We start from the raw sequence: 10,346 nt of genomic DNA on the forward strand, positions 1-10,346 counted from the left end.
TTGTTTAAGGAAAAAAGTTACTTTTCAACTAGTGTTAGTGACCGTACCAGAAGAAGAAGAACCCGTCACCCAGGACAGGACTGTCGTGCCTGAAAGACCCTTTCGGGAGGACACTTGTGTGACCTTACCCCCTATAGAACTGGTCAGAACATTGCTTAAAACATGTTGTACAGACACTTGCTTTTATTCCACGTTGATGGTTTTCATGTGCCTTTTATCGTTGTACTTAAGCCTTTGGCTTTTATGTATTTTTCTCTTCGTATTTATATTTAAAAACCTCAATAAACGTGTCTTGAAAATAGTATATAAACTCTTGTCTTGTCTGTTCTCGTGTCACAAGTGACATTCCTAACATTATGGCTACCTCTGCTGTCTCCGCTCCCTCTTCCTCCACTGTCAAATTCATCGACGAACACTTAGATCGTGCCAGTTGGGAGGCTTTGTATCTTCGCCATCCCTTTAACATGTTCATTGCTGGACCTAGCGGTTCAGGCAAAACCGAATTCGTCAAACGTTTGATCGAACATAAACATCATTTGATCGATCGACCACCTCAACGCATCGTGTGGTGTTACAAAGAGTGGCAATCGGCGTACAGCCTCTTGCGAGAAAGTCAAGGCGATTCCATCGTGTTTGTGGAAGGCATTCCTAAAGAAGACGACGGCATTGTCTCTGACTCCCGTCAAACCCATTTGGTCATTTTCGACGACATGTTAGGATAAGACGAAGAAGAAATTAAACTGTGGTTCACGCGCAAAGGGCATCATCGTAATGCCAGTATCGTGTACATCACTCAAAATTTGTTTCAAAAAAGTAAAACCCATCGCACCATTAGTCTCAATGCGCATTACGTGGTCTTGTTTAAAAGCCTTCGAGATAAATCGCAAGTGCAAGTCTTAACCAAACAGTTAGGAACGCCTTGGCTGACTCAGGCGTACGACGATGCCACTCAAACTCCACACGCCTATTTACTCGTCGATTTGAAACCTACGACCCCCGATGATTTGCGATTTCGTACCCACTTGTTTCACCACTGGTGCCAAGACGGAAGACCTGTCCTGTACACGTCTCCGTCCTCGACTTAACCGCACCAAAAAATCTATGAAAACCTCAGACACTTTTCGTCTCTCTCACACAACGTCAACATGACGCCCCTTCAATCACATCTCCCCGTTAAATTGATTCGTGCCTTGTATGGTATCAGTCGAGAAAAAAATCCACAAATACGGTCTCGTGTCTTAGAAGCTAGTCTCAAAGAAGTCTTACGATGGTTCACGGTGACAGCACGTCAATTACTACAAGGGATCATTCAGATTCCTCATCAAACCAAGCGCTTTTTTGATCGAAACAAAGTAGCTTTGACCCAACTGGCCGATCTCCGCATCGACACGGAATCCAAAAAAACAAATCATTTTGAAAACTGGAGGGAGCGGTACTCTCGGAGGGGTCATCATTCGCTCTCTCTTAAGATGGGATCCTAATGCCCCCAAAGTTCTCCCCAAGAAAAAAGTCAAACGAAGCTCCAAGAAGAAGAAAAAGAAAAAGACCAGGTCCCCAAGGAGACCTTTGTCTCCAAGAACTTCTCCAGTGGCGGGACCCTCCTCTTACCAGACACCACCCCGGAAAAAGAAAAGAAACCCGCAGAAAAAGAAGCAGAGAAAAAGTCCCCAGAAAAAAAAAGTCCACAAAAAACTAGGCGCAAGAGAGGCACTTCGGCCAGGACGCAACCTTACACTCGCAAATAACGACCTGCAACGGCGGTGACCGCGTCTCCGGCAGCCTCAAGTTCATCCACTTCCCCGTGGATGACACCAAGAACTGAAGAGTACTTGGAGACGTTGATCACACCAAGAACTTCTCCGTTGATGACCCGAAGAACTTCCCCAGTGGCAGGTCCCTCTAATTTAGTGGCAGTGGCTGCTGCTCACAAAGTACCTGCTCCCAAAATCAAAGTTCAAGAAAGATCGGGCATGTTACAAAGTTTACTGGATTCGTCCAAGCAAGAACTGGCTCGATTTAGTCCGTTACGTACCCCTGCACGATGTGTCATGCCTGTCCTGCAGTTGATACGACGTAAAGACAATCAGTGGCGACGCGTTCCAGTATAAAAAAAGGTGTGTGACCAAGTAGGGTATCAGTGTTTTGGTGCTCCTGAAGAGATCACCCTCCAGAAAACATCCCTCTTCTAAACATCCCCAAGAAAAGAAAAGGAAAGTATTGCCTCCACGTTTAGTCAAACATGGGGAGATGTTATCTGTCCTGTCCAAAGCTTCTTCACCCCTGCGAAAAAAACTCATTCATTCAGCCTCCAAAGAGGTCATCGATACCGTGTGCGAATGTTCTTTGAACGTCTTGAAAGGCACGATCCCTTTGTCCAAACACCAGAAACAATGCTTAGGCAAACATGGTCACGTTCTTCGCCAAATGGTTCAAAAGAAAATCTCCCTTCGCCAAAAGAAGATGTTGGTCCAACGTGGAGGAATTTTACCCCTCTTGTTAGGCCCCTTACTGAAAGGAGTCTTGGGAACCATGTTGGGAGGACTGATGGGAGCAAGATAAAAAGGCCCTCTGGAGACCCAAGATCTCAGAATTGACCCCTGACATCCCATGGAAGGACGAAAACTAGCTTTAGTGCCTTACAAACGATGGATGGAATACCATCGTTGGCAAGAACAACGCACCCCGCATTTACCTCCCAATCCCAATTTGACTTAGATGTCCCAGTTACAACACGAATTGCAGTCCTTGATGGATCGCCAAGATTTGTCCGAAACAGAAAAATCGCAAAAGTACGGTCAACTCTTGCAACGACTGCAACTCTTTCACCAAAAAGCTTTAGACGAAACAGCTCTACCCACTCTGAAAGATTTTAAGACCTTGATGAAAAGTCCAGCACCATCACCAGTACCAGTACCAGTGACCAAGACAGAAAAAGGAGAAGAAGAAGAAGAAGGGTTTCAAACTCCACCAGAAAAAGTACGCAAGTTAACAACACCACCTACCTCCAGAATTGGATGGATTAAAAAGATGATGACCAACCTTCTTCATCAAAAGAGAAAAAGAAGGTAAAGACAGAAGTGAAACAAGAAAAAATATCCCCTGTTCAGACATCCTCTTCCTCCTCGACACCTATTGCCGGTCGCACACGCAAAGCATTACAATCGAAGAAAGTACCCCAAGAGAAAAAGAGTAGCATCTTCCAAGAGTGGGTGCCTTATTAACACACAAACAAAAAAATGGAAAAAGTCTTAGCCAGCATTTACTACGATCCCTCCCATCCTGCAGGTTACGCAGGAGTTCAAAAATTGTATCGTGTTGCCAAAACGCGACTGAAAAGTCTCCGTTTACCTCAAGTGCAACGATCGTTACAAGAACAAGCTACTTACACAAACCCATTCGACACACGTTTTCCAGAAGTCGCACCCGAGTGGAAGATATCGATCATCAATGGCAAGCCGACTTAGCCGATGTCTCTCATTTGGCCAGCTACAATCGCGGCTACAAATATTTGTTTTGTGTCATCGACGTCTTTTCCAAATTTGCCTGGGTCGTGCCCTTGACTTCCAAATCGAGCAGCGAGTTAGTGCGAGCCCTGCAACGGGTGTTGAAACAAAGCGGTCGTCACCCTCTTCGATGCCAAACGGACAAAGGTACCGAATTTCTGAACCAAGATTTCCAAAAAGAATTAAAGAAACGTGACATTCATTTTTTACCACCGAGAATCCTGAAACCAAAGGCAGCATCGTGGAACGTTTTCAACGCACTTTGAAAGAACGCATGTGGAAATATTTTACGCATCACCACACTCTGAAGTACATCGACATCTTACCGCACCTGGTTCAAGCGTACAACCAATCTTACCATCGAAGCATCGGACGTGCCCCGCAAGAAGTGACTCCCGAGAACGAAGTGTTGGTGTTTGAGCGCCTGTTTGGTACGTTCCCGACGAGGGCTGTCCCCAAGAAAAGTGGAGTCTTGACCGTAGGAGATTGAGTGCGCATTGGCAGAACTAAACGCACTTTCGACAAAGGTTACTTACCTAACTGGACGACCGAATTGTTTCGTGTCACTGGACGAGTGCATGGCCGTGGTTCTGCCGTATATAAATTAGAAGACATGAACGGAGAAGTGCTCAAAGGAACGTTTTATTTGCCCGAGTTACAACGTGTCACCAAAAAAGAAGACGACGTGTACGACATCGAAAGCATTCTCGAACGCAGAACCCGTAAAGTGGGCAAACGACGTGTCAAAGAAGTGAAAGTACGTTGGAAAGGATATCCACCCAGTTTTGATTCTTGGATCGACGCTTCGCAAGTCATCGACTATAAAAAGAAGTGACCATCATGCCTTTTCACACAGACGCAGCTACTGTGACCACTCCTTCACTCTGTTCTTCTCTGCAAGATTTACAAAAACAACCTTTGTGGGTGTGGTGTGGAGAACGTGTGCCTAAAACGCAAATTGTCTTTTTCTGCCAAATCTTCGTGGTGTATTGTGTCATCGGGGCAGCCATTGCCAATTTGAGTTTGCAACAAGGAGACAAACAATTGTGGACCATTTTTTTGAGCAGTTGCATCGGTTACCTGCTTCCTAATCCCTCCCTGAAATTCACCTCGAACAGGAACAACGGGAACCTTGTGTCCAGTGCCAGTGCCAGTCACCACTCCAACAACAACAATCCCATTTTGGGCGGAGACACGCCTCTGACGTCCAGTAACCCCTCCGACAGCCACAGAACTCTGGAATCATGAGTCAAAAAAAACAATTTTACTTAACCTTACCCAGTGACAGTTCTATGGAGGTGTTTCCCAAGAACACGTTGTGCTGTTACACGGCCAAATTACCTCAGGCCATCCCATTAGATCACGAAGCCCACTGGGAAGTGGGTTTGGTAGAAATCATTCACCCGACCCAAGTCCTCAATGTTCTTCCTATTCAAAATATTTGTACGGTGGAAGTTCATGACGAGCAAATGCAAAAGTACTTGAATACCCATGTCAAATATGATCACAGAAACTATGATGACAAAACTCAAAAGTGGGCCGACCAATTGTTCGTTCCTCCAGGCTATTATTTTAGTGGTCAACATTTGGTGAGCACCAGAGCCTCTAGGTTTAATGTCGTGTTTCGTAAAGCTTTGGAAAGTGTCCAAAAAAGTGTCACCCTGGAGTACCACAAAACAGCTCGTCGCTTCCTGATGAAATTTCCTCAGTGGGGTAAAATCATGTCTTTCTTATTTTGTCCTGAATTGTTTGCCATGTTGGGCGGGGACATGGAGCTGAGGAAGATAGTAGAACAAAAGCCCGAATTACCAGTCATTTCCGACAACGATACTTTTGCCAAGTTTTTTCGTACCCCGGTAGAACTGAACCAAGGACTGAATTTGATGTTTGTGTACTCCCATGTGGTGGAGTATAACGTGGTGGGACACACCTCTGTACCGTTACTGCGTGTCATTCCTTTCAAAGTGGATTCTGCACGGCCGCTGACGAGGAAGGTAGAAACACTTATCACGTCCACCGCGAATTTGTACATCCTCACTATTTGCCCGTCAGCTAGTCTTATTTGGACACTGTGAACATTGCTAATAAAGGAGATCTGGGACAAAATATTTCATTCACCAAAGGAAAGGTCACGGTGAAACTCCATTTTCGAAAACGTTTCTCTCACGAGTTGTAAGTCATGTATCCAGTGTACCGAGGGGTTGCTCGACAGCGAGGACACGGTTTAGGAGATATGCTAAAATCAGCCTTTCGTTCGGTGGCTCCGGTGTTGAAACCGATGGTGACACGCGGATTGCACTCCTTGAAAGATGCGGAATTGACACACGGTAAAGAATTTCTCCAAAATATCATCATCGACAAACAAAACCCAAAAGAAGCTTTCTTGAGGGCAGGCAAAAATGTCTTGTTGCAAACAGGTAAAGACCTTTTGTGGCGACGAGAAACTCCTATAAATGCCTTGCACGCTACTGAGTCAGGGATTCAGCAAGGACAAGGCAGAAAGAGACGACGAAGAAAACACCCTTTCACCAGACTTCACACGTCTAAAGCTAGAAAGGCAAAGAAATGAAGAACCGTTCGAGACTTAGACGTTTTCGATTATTGAGACATAGAAAAAATGATGCACCGAGAATCTTGCGCTTGTTCCATGTCGGAACTGGAACTGTTTGCCATGCCACCCACTATGATGACGATGCAAGAATCCCAGTGGGTGGAATTTCATCCCGTCTCCTCTTTGACCGAGTCAGCTCCCATCGAGTTTGATATCAAAGTTCAGCCCGAAGATTACATCGATCTGAACAGCAGTTACCTGTACTTGAAAGTCAAAGTGATCAAAGCGGCGGACAACACCAATCCTGGAGCCAATGATAGAGTAGCTCCTGTCAACAATTTCATGCATTCCTTGTTCAGTGAAGTGGACTTGTACTTGAATAACAAACTGGTCAGCAGCAGCATGGATACTTACCCGTATCGTGCCTACCTGGAAAATCTCTTGACGTACGGAAAAGAAGCCAATAATACTCATCTGGATGCTTGCGTGGTATGGAAACCTGACACAGCGGGTGATGGCACGTTTATCGATACAGCCCTGACAGAAGCTGACGATCCTCACAATGTGGGGTTTAACACACGTAGAACTAAAATTCTGCAAGGGCGAAGTTTAGAACTGATGGATCGTTTGCATTTGGACATGTGATTACAAGAAAAGTATTTGCTGAACGGGGTGGATGTCCGCCTGAGACTGAATCGTAGCACTGATGCTTTCCATTTGATGACCCATAACAACGAATACAAAACTGTCATCCAAAAAGCCAGGCTGTACGTACGACGTGTGGAAGTGTTACCCAAAGTGGGAAACGACGTCAGTCAGACGTTGAGCAGAACGACCGTCAAGTATCTGATACGACGCGTGGAAGTGAAAACGTTCACCATTCCTGGTGGACAGCAATCCATGATCGAAGATCATCTGTTCCAAGGACAGTTACCCAAACGTTTGATCGTTGCTATCGTCAGGAATTCAGCTTTCAATGGACTTCACAGCGGAAATCCTTTTGAGTTTCGACACTTTGGCGTGTCCAAGATTGAAGTCAGTCGCGACGGCAAGACCTTGTGTACCCGACCTTTCGAACCTGACTTTAGTGACGAGAGCAATTACTTGAGATCGTACTTGTCTCTGTACGAAGCCACCGGACAGTTAGGAACTAACACCAGTCACGGTATTACGTACGAGGATTACGCAGGAGGCAACACTTTGTGGGGTTTTGATTTCACTCCAGACCAAGGCAGCGACGAAGGACATTTCCACCCTATAAAATCCGACCAGATTCATGTAGAAATTCAGTTCAAAAACTGAATCCCTTATGTAACGGTGAACGTCATTCTGTATGCAGAATTTGACAATACCATAGAAATCAACAGTTTTGAGAGAAGTCATTCTAGATTATTAGAAACCATGGAAGACTGTTATCCCTCTTTACCTAGTGGAGAAACTTTAGACATGGAATGTAAGGAGACCGTGGAAGAAGAAGTTATCATGATGAAGTCGAGATGGCCAGAACAAGAAGCCCATTTAGTCTCCTGTTTTGCCAAACACTTGGTCGAAAAAATGACGGAATTGATCAAGAAAGATTGCTATGGATGTCAAAACGATCATCCCAGTCAAATTCAACACGATAAATGTCTGATGCTGAGTCAAGAAGAAAAAATGGACGAGTATCTGGACGAAGCTTGGAGTCTCATCTCGGGCAAAGTCGTGTTGCATCAGTGGTATAAAGACTTGCGTGAACATTCTTGTCCACCATTAACCACTCAAGAGATCCATCGTATCGAAGCTGTCCTGAATCAGAGTGGGGAGACGAAGCTAAACGCCTTTTACTTGTCAGACATTTTCAAGCAAAAAGTCAGGATCGAATTGATCACTTATTATTACCTGTGAAGAAGAAAAAGAAAAAAAATGGATACCTGGGAACTTTATTACCTTTTGAACCACAGCTCGTACACGGCTCCTTGGAATCCTGTCGTCTGTGCTAAAGATGAACTTCCTCATCGCAAACCTCAAGACCATCAAGCTTATGTGATCAACACGGACGACAGTCATCTCCCAGGAACCCACTGGGTAGCCGTTTACTTTCCTCAAGAAGGATGTGTGGAATATTTCGATTCCTATGGATTTCCCCCTTTGGAAGACGATATCATTAACTTTATGAGAAGAAATGCTCAGACCACCCGATTCAATAATGTGAAATTACAAGGTACAGATTCCTTGGTGTGTGGACAATATTGTGTGTATTTTCTGCATCATCGCAGTCGGGGCTATTCTGTAGAACATTTAGTGACTCAGTTTGATCCTCGTTCTTCTTCTAGAAACGATGTGAAAGTACATCGATGGTTTTGTGACCATTATACTGGTCTTTTGTCTCAAGCTAGGAAACGTAGTGTCCATCAATGGCCTAATGACTTCTAGCAGTGGAAATCACAATTTCATTCACAAGTTGTCAACCCTGTCCAAAATAAAGTGTGAGTTGAAAAAAATGGTTTGTGATTTGAAAAAAATATTTGATGTTATATTGTTGGATTATTGTTAAAAAATGTTAGAGTTGTTTGTTAGTGTTAAGTGATTTTGAATAAAAAATGTTGTGTTTTGAAGAAAAAAATGCCTTTGTGGTTTGTTTGGCTATAGGAATCTTGATTCATGCTCTTTGACTTCTTACTATCCCTCTCATGACACTCATTGAACGGTCCGACTCGAAAACCGTGTGGGGATGTTTTCCTTCACGTCCGCGCTTTGACTTTAAAAACCTGGGTAGTTTCCAGTCTAACCATCCATTGTCGACTCATCCTCCTACGAAGATGTGCTCCAAACTAGCTAAGCTAAACGAAGCCTACGTGAATTTGCATAGGGTCAGACACAGTCTGATACCGAAGCCTGAAGAGACAGAGAATGTGAGAATGTTAAAAGTCACTGAAGACCTAATAGAAGAGCTCTTCAGAGAAGAAGTGAACAGGGAGAAAGAAGAATTGACAGAGAAGTACAGACTTCAGAAACAGCAGAGAGAGCAGCAACAGCAGCAACAACAGTAGCAACAGAAACCTGAACCTGACAGAGGCTTTGTCGACTGTCGTATCGACACCAAAGAGTTCTTCTTCTCTTTCCGAAGAAGCAAACCTATCGTCAGAAAGTCTATCGTCAGAGGACGTCGCATTCTTAAAAACTAAAAGATCGCCCTAGCTTCAACTTCGCACACAAAAAACAGCCCTTTTCAGGGCTACCCGAATACTCTAGAAAAGAAATAACAATCGATTTGCCACTGTATGTATGTAGAGTAGTGTGAATATAAACACTGACTCTTTTGTGGTGTGAGTGTATGTGTTTGTGTGGATAGTAGATAATGACAATGTTTTTTGCTGTTTGACGTGCGTGGAGAGTAGATTTGGGGTTTGATTGGATTTCTTTGCGTATGTGGATAGTATATTGAAGTGATTAATGAAAATTTTTAAATTAGTAATGGATAGTAAAAAAGTGAGTGAGTGTTTCTTTTAGGTCCGCACGTTTTTTTGGTCATGATCTGGGTAATATAACTTTTGCCTTGGGGATGTTTTCTTTCACGTCCGCGCTTTAACTATAAATTGAAAATAGCTCGGCAGTCTAGATACCCTTGTAGATTGATCAACACTAGAGAATGAGCAGAAGGCTAGCGAAACTGTTGGAACTTCATGTGCACCTGGAATATGCCAGGCTCATACTAAATGAACTGGCTGCGGAGGCAATCGTCGAAGAGGGAAGGATGAAACAGGAGGAGAGAAGAAAGAAAGAAGAGAAGGAAAAGGAGAGAGGAATGGCTGTAACACAGACACAAGAAGGAAATTTCAGAATCCCAGAGACAGAAGATTGGGATTCTGAAGCCACTCATTCCGCCTCCGCTCTCCCTCAAAAAAGAGTGAAAGGAGATTGGTGTAGGAGATGTGTGTGTGGTGTCAGGCCTGGAAGGTGCAACCATTAACCAGGTGCCCTGGTGTTCAAAACAAACAGCCCTTTTCAGGGCTACCCAAACCTTTAGAAAAGAAATAGTAATCAATTTGCCAATGTGTGTATGTAGAGTAGTGTGAATATAAACACTGACTCTTTTCTGGTGTGATTGTATGTGTTTGTGATTGTAAGCGCTCAAGTACGTTTGTGTGGATAGTAGATTATTGGGTTTTATAAGCGCTTAAGTTGGTTTGTGTGAATAGTAGATTTGGGTTTCATTTTATTGCTTTGCGTGTGTGAATATTAGATTTTGCGTTTGTTTATTGCTGCTTCAAGTATGTGGATAGTAGATAATATGAGATGAGAAAAGTAGATGT

The sequence above is a fragment of the Sinohyriopsis cumingii genome, chromosome 8, assembly GCF_028554795.1.
Source record: "Sinohyriopsis cumingii isolate HCF-2022 chromosome 8, ASM2855479v2, whole genome shotgun sequence".
NCBI classification, from domain to species: domain Eukaryota; kingdom Metazoa; phylum Mollusca; class Bivalvia; order Unionida; family Unionidae; genus Sinohyriopsis; species Sinohyriopsis cumingii.